At 41.3% G+C, this 20,577-nt stretch overlaps 1 protein-coding gene and 1 long non-coding RNA gene across 3 annotated transcripts in view; one reads left to right on the forward strand and one right to left on the reverse strand.

Annotated features, from left to right (window-relative positions):
• ZNF608 (zinc finger protein 608) overlaps positions 1 to 20,577 on the reverse strand; it is a 157,926-nt gene that overhangs the window by 28,981 nt on the left and 108,368 nt on the right. The window lies entirely within an intron of this gene.
• Positions 6,535 to 9,188, forward strand: LOC107113858. The gene is made up of 3 exons (XR_001482623.1): positions 6,535 to 6,587; positions 7,385 to 7,432; positions 8,917 to 9,188. It is a non-coding gene; the product is annotated as an uncharacterized LOC107113858 (long non-coding RNA).

A 20,577-nucleotide genomic window follows, 5' to 3' on the forward strand; every position in this document is an offset into this window, starting at 1 on the left:
GAGGCAGGAAAGTTCAGTTTCTCAAATGGAAAATTTAGTCCATTTGACTAGATCCAGCCCTGAAAATTATGTATGTTCTCTTTGCCAAGACTCCTCTTGAGGTCTCCCATTTCTCTGGATAACAGATTAAGGCCACTCCACACACGTATTTGTATTGTACTGAATTACGTTTATACTTTGTAACAGCAAATAGCTGCTATTTCACAAGCATTTGCAGCAGTTCATGAGATGGCAATTCATGAAACAGCTGCCCATTCACACATATTTGCAGCATTTCATGAGATACTTCCATGTGGTGCAATCCACCATTGGCCGCAGACTGCATAAACAATGCTATAGATGGACATGATTGATCCAGCAGGAAAGAACAACATGTGTGGCGCTAACTGAAATGTAAAGGCTTCTACTTCAATACAGCTGTGTATATTAGCAGACATTACATCAGTTATATAAAAATGAATGTAGCTTTGTTTGTTTCCTTTTGTTATTAAATACATAACCATGAATATCAGAGGGCACCTGTCACTAAATACTAATTTGATCTGAACCTAGTGTGTTTTTTTAAATGTACTTTCTTTGTCAGCATTCTCTCTTTCAAACCCACACATTTGGGAAATACTCTTTGTCTAAAATACTGGTTTCTTTTGAAATAAATTCAAAATGAGAAATAAAAATAGAAAAAAATCTATTATGTAAGAAAAAACAAACCCTAACTCTTTAAAGAGGATCTAATTGTCAAATATTAAAATAATGCCTAATAGGATATTCTGCAAATGAACAGTAACAACGTTCCTTTCCTTATCTCTACTTTGCAAAACAATAAATCTTTAGGCAGCTCCAGGTATTTCTATAATGATCCTTTAGACAAATATCCAGTAAACAAGCCCAAATGTACTGTAACTAATGGTGTTCTACAGCAGAAGGTAAAAAAAAAAGCAAGCCTTGGTTGGTAACTAGTCAATTTGCTAAGACAAGTTAACTGGTCAGTTATCTGGATCAAGACAAAACAGTGTGTATCTGGACAGACTGCATGCTTCCCAAGCAGGTGAAATTGGTATGTTATTGAGAAAGGTACTTTGTCTGTGATCGTGTTAGATAACTTGGAGGATGACCCAATCAACCCAGTTGACTGTAACTGTTTGATATAAGAGGAAGAAGAAGAAGAGTTGGTTTTATACCCCACTCTTCACTACCTGAAGGAGTCTTGGAGCGGCTTACAATTGCCTTCCCTTCTTCTCCCCCCAACAGACACCCTGTGAAGTAAGTGGGGCTGAGAGAATTCTAAGAGAACTGTGACTGACCCAAAGTCACCTAGCTGGCTTCATGTGGAGGAGTGGGTAAGCCTGGTTCTCCAGATTAGAGTCTGCTGCATTCAACCACTACATTGAACTGGCTAAAAAAATCAATATACTTTCTCTTCAGTACATTGTGCTCTGATTACTTAGTTTATTAAGAATACACTGGCTTGCGCTTTCCTTGACCTGCAGTGATCTATGCAGCTAACACAGGTTTTTTCCTTCACCTGTATACATGGTAAAATGTGATATCTTTGACCTGAATAGAAAGATTGTGTATCTGTGGAGAGGGGAAGGTAGAAACGAGGGAACATGTTATGTTCGAATGTAAGATGTACCAAAGCATTAGAGACATTTACATAACCCCGATTTGTTCTCGGTTTCCTGGGAGAAATGAAAGATTTTACTTATATAAGTTGCTGGCTGACAAAAAGCAGGAAACTATTTTAATCATGGCAAAATTTGCCATGTGGGCCATCAAAATCCGGAAACAAGCTTTTAGTAGTTAGATAGTGACTACTGTACTTAAATAGAGATTTTAATTATTTAACAATATTTTATTCTTAATATTTTAACTTTTGATATTCTGGATAGTGTTTGTATTAATTTTAATGCTTTACTGGCTGATGTCTTTTCAGTTCTTTTATGTATCTAGTCAATGACTGTATTAATAAACTACTAACTAACTTGACACAGAGAGTACTCCATCTTTCTGTGTTATACCTCTGAGGATGCCAGTCACAGTTACTGGTGAAACGTCAGGTTCTATAATGCCAAGACCACGGCCTCACAACCCGGAAAATCTACAGCAACTAATGAACTCCGGCCGTGAAAGCCTTCGACAACATACTAACTAACTACTTGAGACAATAATATGCTGTCTTCTTTAAAACGATTCTTTTGTAACCAGTGACAAATTACAATGACTAGGAACTCTTTTATCACACTCATTTCTGTTCAAATATTACTAGCAACATAAACTATTTTTCTTGTTTCACTTGGGGAAAACATGCACAAATTCATCTGAATTATTGACTGCACTTTAGCCTCATCTGAAGTGTTGGCCCCTCCATCTGATAAGCAATGACCCCGAGTGGCACATAAAACCCTCTCCAAAGAGGCAGGAACATTATTGCTTTGCGCTGGGGACTGCAGCATGAGAGCCAATCAATCACATTTCTTGACAGCTTTTACAGCCTCCTCACATTAGTCCCAAGTCAAGCTCCATGGCTCCTATTGTTCACATTCTTCTTCTTCTTTTTGGCTCTGCTCTGAAGAATTTAGGGCAAGTCCAAGGATTCAGCAAAGAAAGACTATTATAAGCAGCTCACAGCTCCCTGCCTCCCATCTATACAGCAAGGCTCCAAAGCTTTCCCCCTGAAAGCAACATACTGTTGCTTAAAACACACACATACACAGTAGCCACCAACATTGTGTGTCTCACGCACATTTCATCCCCAAAAGTGGATGTTCAAACCTTATTACTGAAACAAAAAGCACATGGAAACAACCCTGTAAAACTATAAACTGTTTAACTCATTACAACAGCAGTCTCTCTATTTTACAATGGCAAAATCTTTCAAAAAGAGACTAATGGTACAGCTGCTTATCAAACACCTAGCATGAATGTTGTAGATTTACAATTCCCATGGGGTATCTCTCATGGTTAATATTAGTAGATGTTAGCAGTTTTATTAACATGCTTTTACAACCTTACTGACCTCTAATTTTTGCTGCATCTACAAGTGTTACCAATTGCATCAGGTAGTTTAGTGTAACACTCCAGGGCATAAATCTGTATATGCTGGATATATCTATTGACTGTGACATTAAATTTGGCTAACAAAGAATCTTAGCATTTTGTAAGAAAAAGAAAACCTAGCCCATATATTAAACTACATCAATAGTAGTATAAGTGAACACCAAAAGGGCCACAGACAGGGTTTCGTAAAGTCAGAAAGAAGGGCTTCTATTCATTTAATGATGCAATTCTGAACAGAATTATATCCTTCTAAATCCATTGAAGGATATAACTCTGTTTAGGTTTATAGTGTAACTCTCTCAATCATTATTTGTAGTTGCACAATTATGTCCTATTTTTTCTCTTGCCCCAAATATGGGTAAATCTTGACACATACAAAGTTTGGCTTGGAATTTTTTTTTGCACTACTCACTAGCGCCATAGCTTCAATTTGTGATTTGATTAATCTGTGAACTTTGACATATTTAAAATTAAAGATGGGAGTAAAAAGGTGTCCAAACATGCAAAGAAAGAGCAAGGGAAAGGCATTTGTTTTTTGTAATAAAGAGAGTTATTGATCATCTGGTCAGAAATCAGATGCAGCCATTCTAAAAAATCAATTATCTTGGAGCCTAAAGAAAAAGGAAGCAAGAATAGCTCTGACCTGACAGTCTGGTAACTGCTTAAAGAACAGGAAACAAAAGATTTGCATAAATGAACATTTCTCACAATGAAAGGAAGTAAGCAGTGGGGTTCCACAAGAATATATACTGTTTAATTTATTTCGAAATTGTCTGGGAGCAGGGATATTAGTGATATACTCAAATTGCAGACAACACCAAGTCACTCAGGATAGTGAAATGACAAGCAGACTGTGCAGATCGCTAAAAAAATTTCTGAAAAGTGGAGAAACATAAACAAATGAGATTAATTATAAAGAGCTCTAACACTGTGCACACTGGAGGAAATTTAACCTCCCAAACACAATGATGGAATCTGAGCTGTCTAGTAAAAAAATACTGGGTTTAGTGGACAGCTCAGAGTCAAACAAGATGACATGTTTCCCCAATTCAGTGCTCCTCAGAAAAACAGGGTTGCTTATCTGTAACTGTCATTCATTGAGTATCTTCTCTGCAGACACACATGGGGATTGTGCACGCACAGGCCTGCCTATTGGAAGGTTTTACAGCTCTGAGCCTCCAGGGGGCACAGTACACTGGAGCCATAAACTCATCTCCCCCTTCCAGCCACATGCTTCCATGCAGCAGTACCTCATACCCTCAGTCCCTCCATGCCACTGGTCAGCATGTAGTGGGGCAAGAAGGAGGGTATATGTGCCTACACAGAAGACACTCTATGAAAAACAGTTATACGTAAGCAACCCTGTTTTCATAGTCGATCTTCTGCAAGCTAACCCTAGGAGGTGGGACATGCTCACCTTATTTAAATAGCGACTGAAGAACTGCTTTCTCCAGTGCAGCTTCCTTTCTAGCTTGTATTTCTAGGTGCCTGCTCTACAAATCTCTGTCAAGGGAACACCACTCTAAAAGTCTGCAGACAAGGCAATGGTCCTTGTGGAATGGGCACGGACCTCTAAAAGAGAGGGGCACCTGGCCAGCTCATAGCACAATTTAATTGTCGCCACCAGCCACCTGGAGAAGGTCTGAGAAGTAGCACCTGGTCCTGAAAAACAAATGAACAGGGAGCCCTCCTTGCAATACCTAGCCATTTGCTTTAGGTAACACTGAGAGGGTGTAATCCTCTTTCTGCTTCAGAAGTAGAGGGTGGGGAAAATACTGGCAGAATGATCTCTTGAGACAAACCTCAAAACCACTTTGGGACAAAAACCCAGGTCGGGGTGAAGGGAAATTTTTTGATAAAAGGTTGCTTGACCCGTAATGCAGCCAGCTCAATCACCAGTATAGCTGAGGTGATCGCTGTTAGAAAGCATACTTTCATGGACAATAGCAATCTGGGACATGTAGCTAGAGGTTCAAAGAGTTTCTTCATTAACTGAGCTAACACTAGGGTTAACGAGCATTGGGAAACGATAGGGTCCCTTGAGGGACACAAATTAGCCAAATCTTTGAGAAAACGTTTTGTTTAAAAGTGTGAGGAAACAGAACTGACATCTACCCCAGCATGAAAATAAGAGACTGCAGCCATGTGTGCTTTCAAAGAGGAAAAAAACCAAACCTTTATCCAAACTACATACTCAAAAATAGCTTGCAGAGATACTGTATGTGGGGGAATGTCCCATTCCCTGCACCACAAAGCAAACCACTTTCATTTGTGCCTGTAAGATGTTCTAGTCAAGGGCTGGTGGGCATTCAACAGAACTTCATTGATCTCCTGTGAGAAAATTAGGTCCCTTTCCCAATTCTCCACGTGTTAAGTTGGACCTGGTCAAAATTGTGGTGAACTACTTTTCCCATGCTGGTGAGATCCCTGTACTTGGGGTGGGAGATGAAATGTCCCTGGGCGAGGATAATAAGGGACTGAAACCAAATCTGATGCGACCAGAAGGGAGAAAAGCCTTCTCCACTACCTTGATTAATAGGGGAATTGGGGGGGAACGTAAAACAGACCCCCCCACACACCAATGCTTCCTCTAAGCTGTGAAGTCTTGTGAGCAAAAATTCTACTTTGTGAGCTACTGGCATTAAAGTTGTGATCAAGCAATTTGGATACTGCATAACTTAGTTTGCTCTGGAGCCATCCTTCCTGAGCTAAGACAAAAATGTGTGAGCCAAAGGCTAAAAAACTGTGAGTTAGCTCATACTACGCTTAAAGGGAACACTGCCCCCCACTCAAGGGAGCTGAAAGGCATTGCCGAGGGACGCTTTGCCCTGGCTCGCACAAGAGCAAAACTGCCCTGCTTTAGTATTGTACTGAGTGGCAAAGAGGTCTATATCCGGGGTTCCCCCAAATTGCAAAGATGGGTGCTAAGCAATGCTTCCTCTAAGCTGTGGAGTCTTGTGAGCAAAAATTCTACTTTGTAAGCTACTGGCATTAAAGTTGTGAGCGAGCAATTTGGCTACTGCATAAATTAGTTTGCTGTGGAGCCATCCTTCCTGAGCTAAGACAAAAATTTGTGAGCCGGATGCTGAAGAACTGTGAGCTAGCTCACACTAACTCAGCTTAGAGGGAACACTGGTGCTAGGTACTATGGATTGATGGACCATTCATGTGAGGAGCTCCGCATTCTGCTCAACATGTCCGCTTGCACATTCAGCACCTCAGAAATGTGGATAGTCTGTATAGATGAGTTGAGTCCCTCCCAAACCCAGGTGCCAGACTGCTGATGCATCCATACAGAGGTCCCTGGCACCCATGCTACACTCGTTCACATAGAACATCACCACAGTCCATCCGAAGGAGAACAGAGCAGTTGTGTAACATATCTGAGAAACAGATAAGGGAATTTCGCACCTCTCAAAGTTCAAAGAAATTAATGTGGCATTTTCTTTCTGTAGGTGACCAGGTACCCCCAACAGAGGACCAGGTACACCCAACAATATGCTCCCCATCCCAGAAGTGAAGCATCTGTGGTAAGTATGATCTTGGTTTGGGGTCCCCCAAAGGGGACCCCAACAGTTAAGTATTCCAGGAATGTCCACCAGGAAAGGTCTCTAATCACCAATCTGTGTATAGAAAAACTCTGGTGTAACAAATGGTGCTCTGCCCTATAAAGGATCAAGAAACATAGTTGTAAGCAGTGTTCCCTCTAAGCTGAGTCAGTGTGAGTTAGCTCACAGTTTTTTAGCCCCCGGCTCACACATTTTTGTCTTAGCTCATGAAGGAGGGCTCCAGAGTAACCTAAATTATGCAGTAGCCAAGTCGCTCGCTCACAACTTTGATGCCAGTTGCTCACAAAGTGGAATTTTTGCTCACAAGACTCCACGGCTTAGAGGGAACATTGGTTGTAAGGGCCTCATACGTAGATGTGCATGGGTTAAAACCACCACGGTAGAGGCTATATATCCCAAAATCTGTAAAACTATACGTACTGGTTGAAAACATTTCACCTTAAGCTCGTTGACCCAGGCCTCCTGAAAAGTAGCTAATCTACCACAAAATGTAGCATTTTCTAGTCAAAGAACTTTTTGTGACTGGGTTGGTTCCCTTGTCGACACCGTCTGTGTAGAGCTCCAGGACCCTTATACCTCTGGTATCCCTGTTGGGGGGCCTGCTGTTCATAGGGAGGATACTGTGAACCAGACAAGGATTCAGATCTATACTCCCTCTGGTAAGGGTGCCACTGATGGCAACCATAGGGACGCTGTCTATATGAAAAAGAGTTTGGGTGGGTACCCCCTAACGACTTCGCTGTTTCTTTTAATCATAGTCAAAGTCTCATCAGTCTTCACAGAGAAGAGTGTGGAGTCATCAAAAGGTAAGTCCTCCACCTTCTGTTTAGTCTTATTTGGCAATGTTGTAAATCATAGCCAAGCATGTCGGAAAAATGTGATCACTGTCCTCCTGGCATGTGCTGCCGCATCTGCTGAATGCCTCCTGGGTTTGATTCCCCACTCCTCCACATGTAGCTGCTGGTGTGACCTTGGGTCAGTCATAAGTTCTTTCGAAGCTGTTCGCCCAAGGGCAATTCTCAAGAGAGCTCTCTCAGCCCCATCTACCTCACAGGGTGTCTGTTGTGGGGAAGGGAAGGGGATTGTAAGCCACTCTGAGACTCCTTCAGGCAATGAAGGGTGGGGTATAAATCCAATATCTTCTTCTTCTTCTTCTTGCAACCCTCCTTGTCCGTCAGGGCAGCATGGTATGATTGTCGTCCCTTGAGCTGCATTTCCTCTACAACGAGGGAAGATGGAGGGGGATGCATAGAGAGATAGTTAAAAGGTTGTGTTTTTTTTTTACCTTGTACAACTGTTTGACACACTTGGTGCTTGGTTGGGCTGATGCTGGGCGCTGCCAAACTTGTAACATAATGTCTTCCAGACTCTCTAGAATTGGGAATGCAATCAGATGCAGAAAGTCTGAATACAAGCACCTGAGAATTTTATCTTCAGGCTTATGTTCTGTCAGGGAGATCTCTATTTCTAGGGACTGTACCATTCTGGTCATTTGTTCACCATACATTTTAAAATCTTCGGTTGGTAATGCAAATGAGAAATTACCCATGTGTTCATCAGAGCCTGGATCCGAGTCAGAGCCCTCGGATTCAACAGCTCTATCCACCTCTCCTTCGAATCCAGGAGAGGGGGGCAAACCGATGGTGGGTAGTGGTAAGAATGGTGTCCATACAGGTACTCAGTTGGCTCCAAATGTCTGTGTGAACCCAGCTCCCACTCCTCTAGGTACCAAGGAGACATAGGGTTTGGGTTCGAGGGCCATCTAGCTGGTAGAGGCGGGTGATGCTAGGGGGGTCATCTGTCCCGTCTTGGTGGCGGCAAGAAACTGTCCCGATGGCAGCTTATGCTCAACCTCCCCTTCCGAAAGCAAGGCAGGCAGAGAGCTCAGATTCAGAGGTGTTCTGGGCTCTTGTTCCAAGGATGGCCCTGGATCTGGGGTGGGAACATTAGGATTCTTCTGGGAGCCGTCTTTTGATTTCCTCTTCCCATTTTTAGCCTTCTTGGCAAAGGGCTCAGAAGAGGCATGCTGCATAGACATGGAGCGTGAACCCGACTGAGTTTTCTGAGATCTGGAACTGGGGGGCATCAAGCTCCTTTTCCCACAGCGCCACTTTTAGCTTTAGGGATCTCTACCCATCAGCCTTTGGGGTAAACTTTAAACAGGCCTTACATGTGGACATGGAATGGCCTTCCCCCAGGCAGAAGAGACACAGTTCGTGGTTATCCATCTACGTCATTTTCACACCACAACAGTTGCATTTCTTAAATAATGCCTTCTGTGCCATTGCAGGACCAACGCCCTTGACACAAATGACAACAGAAGAATTCCTCACTGTGAAGAACAGGAGACTTGATCGACACAACCTACAGAGTCAGCAGCAAAAGAAGAACTGAGAGTAAGAGGTGCTGCTGTGCAAGACCATAAGGCTGGGGGCAGAGACACGTTTCTGGCTCCAGCACACAGTGCCCCATGGAAGCTCAGAACTGGAGGTACCTACCGACAGGCAGGCCTGCGTTTGCATAGTCCCCATGTGGGACTGCACAGAAGATCAACGATAAACATGGCAGCTACAGGGAACTAAACTGCTAGTCACTGCAGGCACCCAATTCAGTTTAGGACTGCAGTTGCAGGAGGAGGTGCTTTTGTCCCTCAGTGAAAATTCTGATTGAGAGGTTAAAAAAAGACCAATTATGTGCTAGGATTATTAGAAAACAGGGGAAACAAGTTGACAGTATGGTATGATGTAGCCATGTCTAGAATTCTGTGTACAGCTGTGACTGCTCCATCTCAAAAAAGATACCATAGCACTAGAAAAGATAACCAAAATGATCAAGGGGATGACGTACCTTTCCTGGGTGAAAGTATCTGGAGCTGTTCAGTTTAGGAAAAAAATGATTATTACGGGGAAGCATAATAGAGGTTTATAAAACTGTGCATGATGTTAAGAAACTAGCATGACAAAAATCCTTCTTTCATCATTTTAGAATTTCCAGTCACTTAATGAAATTTATCGACAGTAGATTCCAGGGCAGAAAAAAGAAAGTACTTCTTTATATAATATATATTTAGCTTACAGCATCTGCTGCTAGAATATATTATGATAAAGCACTAGATGATTGTAGATTATCAATTCATACTAGCCATGATAGCTATATGGAATAGCTTCAGAAAGAATATGCCTCTGAATACTAAAGGGCTATTGCTGTTACACCCTGCTTCTGGCTTTTTGGAAACATCTGACTGGCCAGTTTTTGATCATAGTTATACCTTTAAGTGAAACCATATATGATCATTAGTAAAAAGGAAGACATAATTCTACAATTATAGGATTTCAACTCAGTCTACTTTCTTATAGCATACCTCTGATCAATTGTCTTCCATATGTTCTAGGGATGATGCTTACACAGAATACCAGGTCCACAAGTATTCCTTAGAATTCTATTACATGTGTACAACATGGACAGATCTGCTACTCCACCTTCCAGGCCTGGAAACCCACAATGGGCTCCACATATGGATAATCAAGGAAAATCTTGCAAATGGTATAGCATGTATTATTTATTAATTTACTTAGACTATACCCCACTTTCCCCTCCCCCAGTGGCTGACAACATTCTCCCCTTCTACATTTTATCCTTACAACAACCCTGTAAGTTTGGTTAAGCTGAGAGTGTGTGTCTGGCCCCAACTTACCTGGCAAGCTTCCATAGTAAAGCGTGGAAATGAACCTAGGTCTCCCAGATCCTAGTCCTATATTTTAACCCCTACACCACACCACTACAACCCATACCATATTGTGGCAATATAGTGTTTGTCTTCCTAGATTAGCTATCATGATCTTCATAGAGGAGGCAAAAGCATAGGCTAATCAGATAAAGGCGTGAATGCACACTAGTTGCACTGTGAGTGCGGTCACACGTGCCAGATAACACGGGGGGGAAGCAAAGCTATTTGCTCCGTAGTAATTTGACCCGCCACTGCGTGATCAGACGCAATGGCGGGTGAATTGGTTTTTTTCCTTCGCCTCGTGTTTCCGGTGTACTTCAACGAGGGATCATTGATGCAATGGGAGTGCGCTGCAGCGATCACATGGGGAAGTCATTCTGCGGCCCGTCGCAAACCTGTCTGATACTGCACTTTCCCTGGTATTTTTTAACTCCGCTTCTTCGGCAGTGCGCAACGGGTTGCCAACAGGTGTGGGACGCTTGCCAGATGTTCCCATGTGATCGCACCCTTCAAATCCGCCCGGCAGTCGTGCCTATCATGCAGTGTTTCCGGTGCACTTCAATGAGGGATCATTGATGCAATGGGAGCGCGCTGGAGTGATCACACGGGGAAGTCCGTCTGCGGCCCGTCGCAAACCCGACTGATACTGCACGTTCCCTGGTATTTTTTAACTCTGCTTCTTCGGCAGTGCGCAACGGGTTGCCAACAGGTGCGGGACACTTGCCAGATGTTCCCATGTGATCGCACCCTTAAAATGCGCCCGGCAGTTGTGTCTATCACGCAGCTAATTCTGTGTGTGATCGGGACCTGTGTCCTTTGTACACACGTATCTTTGGATTGAGCTCAGGATATCGATGTGACATTGAAAGGATGGACAGCTATAGAATTTTCTAACTTTTGATGTAATTTGTTCTCAAGATTGCTCTCAAGATTATCTTGTGGTACATTCTTTTCTTTTCTTTTTTTTGCAAAACCCACCAGGTAACCTTTTTGGGAAAGCATTATAAGAACCTTTATTGGACCAGACTTCAAATAGCCAAAATTAAATCAGTACAGGACAGTTTCAATTCCTTTCAGTTTTTTCTGTCAACCAGGACTTCACTGTGCATACTTTGAGAATTTACAAAAAACTAAAGTTTTACAAATCTGAAATGTTAAAAGGGGGGGGGGGTTACCTGAACTCCAGCAGAATGCTGTTGCATTCACTATGATGTCTTATATTGCTAACCAGTGGTTCTGCCCCTGCTCACTGCACTCACCAACCCCCTAGCTCCTTTGGTCATACTATTTAGTTTGAGTTGTAAATGAACAATTTTGCCTCCTGCCAAAAGAACTGCAGCATTACTAGATGAAGCAAGAGCTTTCATTGGCAAGCTGTAGGCAAAATTAGATTTATAATAGATATCATACTCCCCTTTCTCCCCAACAGTACCCAAAGTGGCTTCTATCATTCTTCTGTTCTACATTTCATCCTTACAGCCCTGTGAGGTAGGTTTGTCTGAGCGGGAGTGACTGGCCCAAAGTCAGCCAACATCCTTTCCTGACAGAGCAGGTATTCAAACCTTGATCTCCTTGATCCTAGTCTGATATTCTAATTACTATACTACACAGGCTATGATAAGTCAAGGAAGATGTTAAAGCCCCTGTTCTGTAAGAGAGGGGTATTTTCCATGCTTCCTATCTATGCTGTCTGCTCTTGTGGGCTTATGAGTAAAGTGTTGCATCAATTGCAAACACCAGAGGGATATCTGTGAGATAATCTATGATGAGATTCCCTGCATTTTTGGCACTGCAGACTCTTGATGATCTTGAAACTGGCTGCCAATTTTGAAACCTCTAGCTTCATTTTCTGATGAATTATTCCTGCCACATATAAACAAACTTAGCGAACACTGCAAGTAAAAGGAGGTATCTTTTACAGATAACCCCAGTCCAGAATGTTTTGATATCCTGAAAGTTTGGCTTGTAACTCCCATGACCATCTGAAGCCGGTGGCCAAATTTGAGGGTCCTTGCTTTATTTCTGGATAAATTACACTTGCCAGAGACAACCCTAGCTTCAATAGAAAATACCATAAGGTGGCTTCTGCAGATATTCTAGGCCAGGATGAGTCTTTTTATTTTTGACACTAAAATGCCCATTACCATCCTGAACTGGGTGCCCAAATTTCAAATGCCTTCTTCTGTTTTCCGATGTGTTGTGATTCCAATACACAAAAAGTGTGTGTGTGTGTGTGTGCGCACACGCGTTCTGGCAATTATGCAGCCCAGGATGTTCTGAGTCCCTTCATGCTTGGCCCTACAGCTCCCATGATTATCCTGAAACCACAGTGGCCAATTCTGAGACTCCTGCCTGCACCATGCCACAGCCAGCCAGACCATCCTTTTGATATAGACTCACACTCACTGAACCAAACAGAATCAAAAGGAAGGCTTGAGGAGACTGCTTCAGAAATAAAACAACAAGCAACTGGCAGGATATAGATGCCTCTTAACTAGTGCCTATCTGCTCTCCATGTCAGTTCCAGACAGTGGACTCAGCTGAGCTCCTTGCAATTTAATGAACAGACATACCCAACAAATCTCCTTGAAACAGCTTGATGGTGGTTATTGTCTTAGAGCCCAAAAGAGAGATTTGTCATTGGTTAAATAAGTTTTACAGATGTAACAGATAAAGGCCGTAAAGAAAACAAATGCAGCAGAGCATAAAACTGTTCTTCCAAAATATGTGTGCTTGTATACACCATGTCCAAACCAAAGGGAAATACTCAAGTGAAGATCAGAAAGCATGAAACAATAGCCTCCTTTGCCTTTCAGGGGACATAAATTTTATTTTCAGAATGTAAATCTGAAACCCATGTTCTTCAATTTGCATGTGCATATGCATTACCTAAAACTGATTTCAAGGAGATTTGCTCAACAGCATAGATCTTGCCCAGAGTATTATTTATTGGAAAACAAGCTCTTATACTGTATGGCATTTTGGGATCTCCGTCTGCACCCTCGGTTTATCAAGGTTTTACTTAGATCACATATATTGTCAAAAGTTTTTTTTAACCAATGCAAAACTGTACAGGAATCAGTATTCCTTTTACTTCTGTTAATTTTTTTCCTCTTTGTTGTTTGCTGACTTTATTATTTTCACATATTGCTGTAACTGTTCATTCAGTTTCACATTATGGAATTTTTGAAACATTATTACTGTCACCTTTTATGTTAAATGGCTAGCTAATTCTTTCCCCATCAATTTGGTTTAATTTGATAGGAAGAACACAAATAATGCTGTATTTTAGATTATGTATTCTAAACCATGAAAAACAGTCCTGTTGATATAGTGACTTACAAGGATCTGGTCCACCTGATGTCAAAGGTGGCAGGTATCCCCCCCCCCCCCCCTCCTTCTATCACAGCTGCTGCTGATAAAAGGCCAAAGGATCATTGGATCACAGCTATGGATAGACAGAGGGGAGGAGGAAAGAAGAAGCTGGAGCTCTCCTGCCCATTCCTAACAAGCACTTTAATGAGTTTTTCATGAACCCTGCTTATAACTATGCCACAACTATTTAACCTCATTCCTCAAGCAAGGAAGTTTTATAGTGTTTCCACCAAGGACTTATACTTGGCTTTGATGTAGGCGAATTCCTTATTCTAGGTACCATGTGCCCTTATTGTTTGAACACTGTTTATACCACCAGGGCAACTAGGAGTATTTTCTCATCTAATCTGGCAGAATGTGATGGAACAAATATCAAGGAATTTTGAAAAGCAGCTTGGAAAGGGAAGAAGGGTATTCTAAGAGTGAAGCTTTCAAAGTCAGTCTGATGCTTTGCACAGTTCTGGATCTCATACCATGCTCTTAAGCTTCTAAACCCCAAACCTACAAAATAAATATGGATACCTACAAAATAAATATGGATAATGCCCCAATCCATAAACCAGCTACTGCACCAAATGGCATTAAATCAACATGCTTGTCTCAAATATTGTGCTTAAACTATACTATCTTTTATTTATTTTATTTATTTTTATTTTATGACATTTATACCCCGCCCTCCCCGCGAGCGCGCTCAGGGTGGCTTACATAAGGCCTGTATGTCATCTGTGTGAACAAATGTCAAACACAGAATTTCCTTTAATTAAATACAATGGTTGCATTTCCTCACCAGTAAAGATTCGCTGAACATTTATTACATGCCCAACTGTACAAAACATTTTTGTCATCAAAATTGGCCTATGGAAGTTTTCCACTGAATAATGTTTACTTTTCCACTCTGCAGATCCTAGGACAGTAACCATATTATGACTCAAATATGCTCCACTGAGTTCTCTGGAGGAAGGGTAGAAGCATAACTGATCAATCAAAAAGTATAAGTGGTAGAATAACTGGAGAGAGGATAGGCATTTTGTACTGCAGTTTCAAACAGTAACCATATTAATTTAGCATATATATTTTAATTTACATTGTCTCCTAACCATGTATGGGAAACCACTTTTAGAAGAAATAAAACCAAGACTTCAGGGAATAATCTGCCCATTACAGACCGCCTGATGGATTCCTTTCTTGGCCTCCCTCATCTTATAGCAGTACCACTCATACTATGATTGTTATGAATCCAAGCCACATTGAGCTGGGTTTTAAGGTTTTGGCAACTTAACATAAACTGTTTCCATTCTTCCCTGCCTGCTGGTATGTGTGTGCCTCTGAGTGCCACAAAAAGATAGAAGCCTTTCACACTATTTTTCTGTCTTTGTCAGAAAGAATGCTGTGGAGACTCCTGTCTACAACCAAGCAAAAGTTCTGTCAAGTTCTAGTGCAAGAAATCATTTATTTCACCCTATTCTGATTGCCCACCCAAATGTTCCCTTGTATAGCTTCTATGATGAATTGACGGGTGTTTATTGACTCATTTCCCATGGTCAGATCAGGTGAATATTTTCTAAATGCCCTATAGTAAGGCTTTTCCTACTAAAGCATGGAGATGGCTTTGAGAAGTGAACTAACTTCTAGGATGCTACAACTGCAAATATGAGCCTTCTCAATTTTTATCAACTGGAGACAGGGAAAATCTGCTTTAGACCTACTATAAACTGCTCTTTTATTGAATGCCATGTTTTCTTAACTTTAAAACAAATCTATAACACAATGCCTGGAGATAGATCAAGATAGGTAGCCATGTTTTTCTGTCTGCAGCAGCAGAAAAGGCTAAGAGTCCAGTAGCACCTTTGTGAGTCACTGCTCCCTTCATGAAAGCACATACCCTACCACAAATTTTGTTAGTCTTGAAGGTGGACACAGTTCACGCATCCTACTTGACTTGTTTTCATGACTTTTCTGTACATGCTACAGTTAGTACGAGCGATTTTCTCTTCAGTTGTATACTGTTGGGATGGTTGACTGATCTGAAGGCCTTATACAGGAGAACTAAGACCTAGTAACTGTCCCCCATGCCATGGTGACCTTAGCCTAAGCCTGATGTAATCCACTCTTAGTAGTGAGCATAAGAACATAAGAAGAGCCCTGCTGGATCAAACTAATGGTCCATCCTGTCTAGCATCCTGTCTCACACAGTGGAGCATATCCAAAAAGACAGCTAAAGTTCTCTCGTAATGTGTATATATGGGATTTGTCAATATACTTATGGTCTTTTTACCATAGCAAAAGTAAAGATGTTTCCAAGAATCATGTCTAACAAAGGTTTAAAGGCATTAAGATTTTTCATTATGTACTTCTGCAAGAAGATCATGAAAGAAAGCAATCCAGTTCAAATGGAACCTCATTGGAATGCAAATGGACCATGTGAAAAGGCTCATCTTGGCTGGAAAATATTTGATATTCTACAATAGCTATTACAAAAAAACAATGAGATGCTGCTGCTGTGAAATACCTGCCTAAATAGCTGTTAAAATAGCTGTGAAAGGAAAATGCATATTGCTTTTAAAGAACTAATATCTGTATATTCTCATAGGAAAAATAAAAATGAATGCTGCACAGAGTTTCTCTCTATTAGAATACCATGTTTACTGGAGAGAAAACTTCAATCTACTTCTCTATCATCTAAATAAAGTTCAAATTTAACAATCCTGAGACAAAATTAAACTACTTTTTATGATCAAGAAATCAGAGAGTAAAGCTGTGGATATTTTGAAGGTATTTTATTTTAATACAACACATTACACACATTGCTAGACAGAATAAAATGCCCATTAGTTGTTTGTGTGTATTACAACAGGGTATTATGGTCAGTAAAAAGTACCGGATTTTAAAAAAGGGGGGGATCTAAAGAGCCTGATTTAAGTAAAAAAGCATGGTTACTAGTATTACTGTGTAATAGTTATCTGGTACTAACAATATGCTTAGACTTCTTCGGATCACACAGAAGGCACTACATTAGATGGATCAGGCAGGGATGGGCACACAGATAAGAAAGGTCTCCTCCCACCAGCTTATGTGCAGCTTCCACATACCGTAATATGATCCTAAAGGGGAAGCTGTGTTAATACATGACCATGTGCAAGCAGATGATTTCCTACTCAGTCAGCAGCTTCACTGCCAGCACAGTACCAAATGCACAAGAAAGATCCATTTGTTTGTGTTACTCAGATGTGCTCCCTGGGTTATGGGTTGACACCACATAGGAGTGGATCTCATGCTGCTGGGAACACAGATGAAAAGAGTGAAACCCAAGTTCCCCAATCCCAAAACATCCTCAAACAAGTGGGAATCTGTGTGTGTGCATGCACGCGCGTATGGGTATGTCAAGTGACTTTCAGTGGGCAAATGCTATTTTAACCAGATCAACAGAATCTTTAATTTTGGGATGATTCTACTAATGTGGCTAAGATTATTAAAACTCACGTGAGAGCCATTTCATACAAATAGGATGACTTTAGCAAGGATCCCTGTCAACTAATATGTAAACTGAATCTGGGGAAGGGAGCATGAGGGAAAGCTATAAGAAAGGCATACTACGGGTAAGTATTTGCTAAAGAAGTAGATTTTGAGAAAAGTGCATTCAAGATAAACAAACACAGATAGAAAATGCCTGTCCTGCATCCATGGTGGCAAAGATGGAAAGTGTGTGCTCCTTCTTTATGTGTGTGAGAGAGAAGGCGTCAAGCTGGAAGGGAGGAAATCTTCCCTAAGAATAGCATTCTATTTCAAAGGGATAGTATCAGATAGCAGGAAGGAAAGTATCCTCTGTGTATGTCCTGACCTCTCTATCTGTTTCTAAATCTATGGTGCCGTCTCTGAAGCCTGAGACAGGAGACAACCACAGTCCTCCACTTCCAACAATTTTTAGTAATTCTGAATTGACTTTTCACCAGTTAGGTGTTCAAGATGATACAGTGAACACAACTTTTACTGCTCTTCACAGGTCTTCTTTTGAAGCAACCCCTCAACACGATATCCTTGATATGGGATGCTGAAAGACCTACAAATAACTCCTATGCTGCTTTTATTATAATCTCACATAAAAGAAATATGGGATGAGGCAAAATACAAAGAAAAACGAGCAAATGATCTTAACAGTAGTCACAGCTTTCTTATCATTCTAGACTGGCAGATTTCACACCACACTATATCACAGCTTCCACTGTACCAACCAACCAAAATATTTTTTTAAAATGGGAGAAGGATATAAACCATATATGTGGCCTACAAAATCAGCTGAATGGTGTAAGGAGTACTACAGTATCTTAAGGATGTCACAGTGGTCATTACAAATGCCTGTCCAACAGGGCCAGAGAGTCTGGTTCAGATGAGATAGAGGCTGGCTGTCCTATTATTTCATATACTATCCTGTACCTATAGCCTATTGGCATGGACTATATTATGCTGGCACCATTGTTATCGGCAGCATAAACTCCAACCCTGAGCTTATTTAATACATGCAAACCCCACATCTTGGAATTTCAAATTGTAACAAGAGATGGTTCTTGGACTAACAAAATTAAATAACAAATCAAAAGAGTCCAGATTTCTTATGAAACTAAAAAGTGTGACTGCCAACCCTGTAACAAAAACATTCAAGTTAGGTGTCGTTAATAAAGGAATGGAAAATGGATAATGTAAGGTTGATTTTTTTAAAGAAGGTATCCAAGAGGAAGTGAGAAAATCACAGGTCTTCTAGCCACTGTAATGTCCATTTCAGCCTCACTTCAATGGCGCCAATGAATTTAGAAGTTGCCTTTTAGCTAAGAAGTGTAAGCATTACCTATATAAAGTCATCTGTTCTTATCAGTTTAATATTTGATACGTCCTCTATTTGAGGACTATATATTTAAATGGATTTTTGGAACTGACTTGAATTTGGAAGTCATGGGATAAGTGGACAAGCCCTCAAGGATTTCCAAGTACCTGTTTATATAAAAATAGGAGGCAAACAGTAGCTGTAAGCAGATAGTTCCTACAGAGGAAAGCGGACAGTGATGGGATCCTCCAAGGATCAGCACTTAGACCAGTGCAATGTAATTTAGGCATCAACGATCTTGAGTGGGAGTTGAGGAGACCAAATTTGCAGGTGACGCCAAATTATTAGAACAGAAAAATCCCAACCTCACATACATACTCCCCATCTCACACAATAACTGCTAGAAATTAGATTCAGGATGAAGAAAACTATTTCTACACATAACATGCACTTAAAGCATGCAAGTTGCTGTCACAGGGTGGACTGACAGTTCGTACCTTAGCTATCATGGCTGAATGGTGCCAGTCGCGTGCTGGGAGGCAGCAGTGAGGTAAGCGTTTTGTCTGTGCTCCTGTGCCACATGGCTGGTCACTGTGAGAAACGGTGCTGGCCCTTTGGTCCAGCAGGGAGCCCTTCTTATGTTCTTACATGCAACAATGGGAATTAGAACTGGTGAGTAAGATCTGTGGGTTATGATGTATACTAGATAAAACATTAACATAGAGTGCATCAGCAATGATAAGGGCCAATTCTATGCTAGAAATGATTATAAAGGCATTTAAAATAAAACAGCCAGAATATAAATCTACATGTGGCTACATCTGGAATACTCTGGACAGTTCTAGTAACCCAATTTTTAAAAAGGAACAAAAAGCTAAAGCATTTTGACTTGTAAAAAGACATTAATAAATTATGCCTTGTGTGCAAAAAGTGACAGTGGGCATTTTTCTCCCACTCCTGTAAGATCAGAGCTGAGAACTATGTCTATGCTCTGCCAGAATAGCTTCACTCATCTGAACAAAACCTTTTGAGAGGGGCACTCTCCAAAAAGGTAAGATGGGCAACTGCCAGTTATACCTACATTCTCTGTTGTGGCTCTCACCTGATGGAATGGCCTGCTTGAGCAGGTCAGGAAAGCTCCTACACTTCTACTACTCCACTGGATAAGTAAAACTGAAATGTTCAGGGGCGCATTTATAAGTGGTTTGGAATTGTAGTATAATGGAACACTCCAGGAGGGCACTTTTATAAGGGAATAGGACTGTAGTCTATTGTAATGTTTATTGTGCGTATCATCTTGCTTTTATGACATGGTCTTGTACCTTAATAATCCACTGTCTGCATTGTTTATGGTACATCATGCCTTAGACAGCTTTCTGTTAACATTGTTCTCTAGTTTCTGTAATTCTAGTCCTACTGCACTATTACTGGATGTCTTGTACTGTTTTTTCTATATTGCCTTTTCTATATTTTGCAATCAGCCTCAGTGAGAAAAGTGAGCTGTAAATGAAACAGGAAGGAAGGAAGGAAGGAAGGAAGGAAGGAAGGAAGGAAGGAAGGAAGGAAGGAAGGAAGCCACTAGTTCAAGACAAAAGAAAGGATTTCTTTGCACATAATTAAAGAACATAAAAACATAAGAACATAAGAGAAGCCAATGTTGGATCAGGCCAATGGCCCATCTAGTCCAACACTCTCTCACACGGTGACCAAAAATACCAGGTGCCATCAGGAGGTCCATCAGTGGGGCCAGGACACTAGAGGTCCTCCCACTGTTGCCCCCCCCCAAGCACCAAGAGTACAGTGCATCACCTGCCCCAGCCTGTGAGTTCCTATCTATACCTTGTGGCTAATAGCCACTGATGGACCTCTGCTCCATATGTTTATCCAGTTCCCTCTTGAAGCTGTCCATGCGTATAGTCGCCGGCACCTCCTGTGGCAGTGAATTCCATGTGTTAATCACTCTTTGGGTGAAGAAGTACTTCCTTTTATCTGTTCTAACCCAACCACTCAGCAATTTCATGGAGTGCCCACGA

This window comes from Gekko japonicus, unplaced genomic scaffold, assembly GCF_001447785.1.
Source record: "Gekko japonicus isolate JY-2015 unplaced genomic scaffold, Gekko_japonicus_V1.1 scaffold1932, whole genome shotgun sequence".
NCBI classification, from domain to species: domain Eukaryota; kingdom Metazoa; phylum Chordata; class Lepidosauria; order Squamata; family Gekkonidae; genus Gekko; species Gekko japonicus.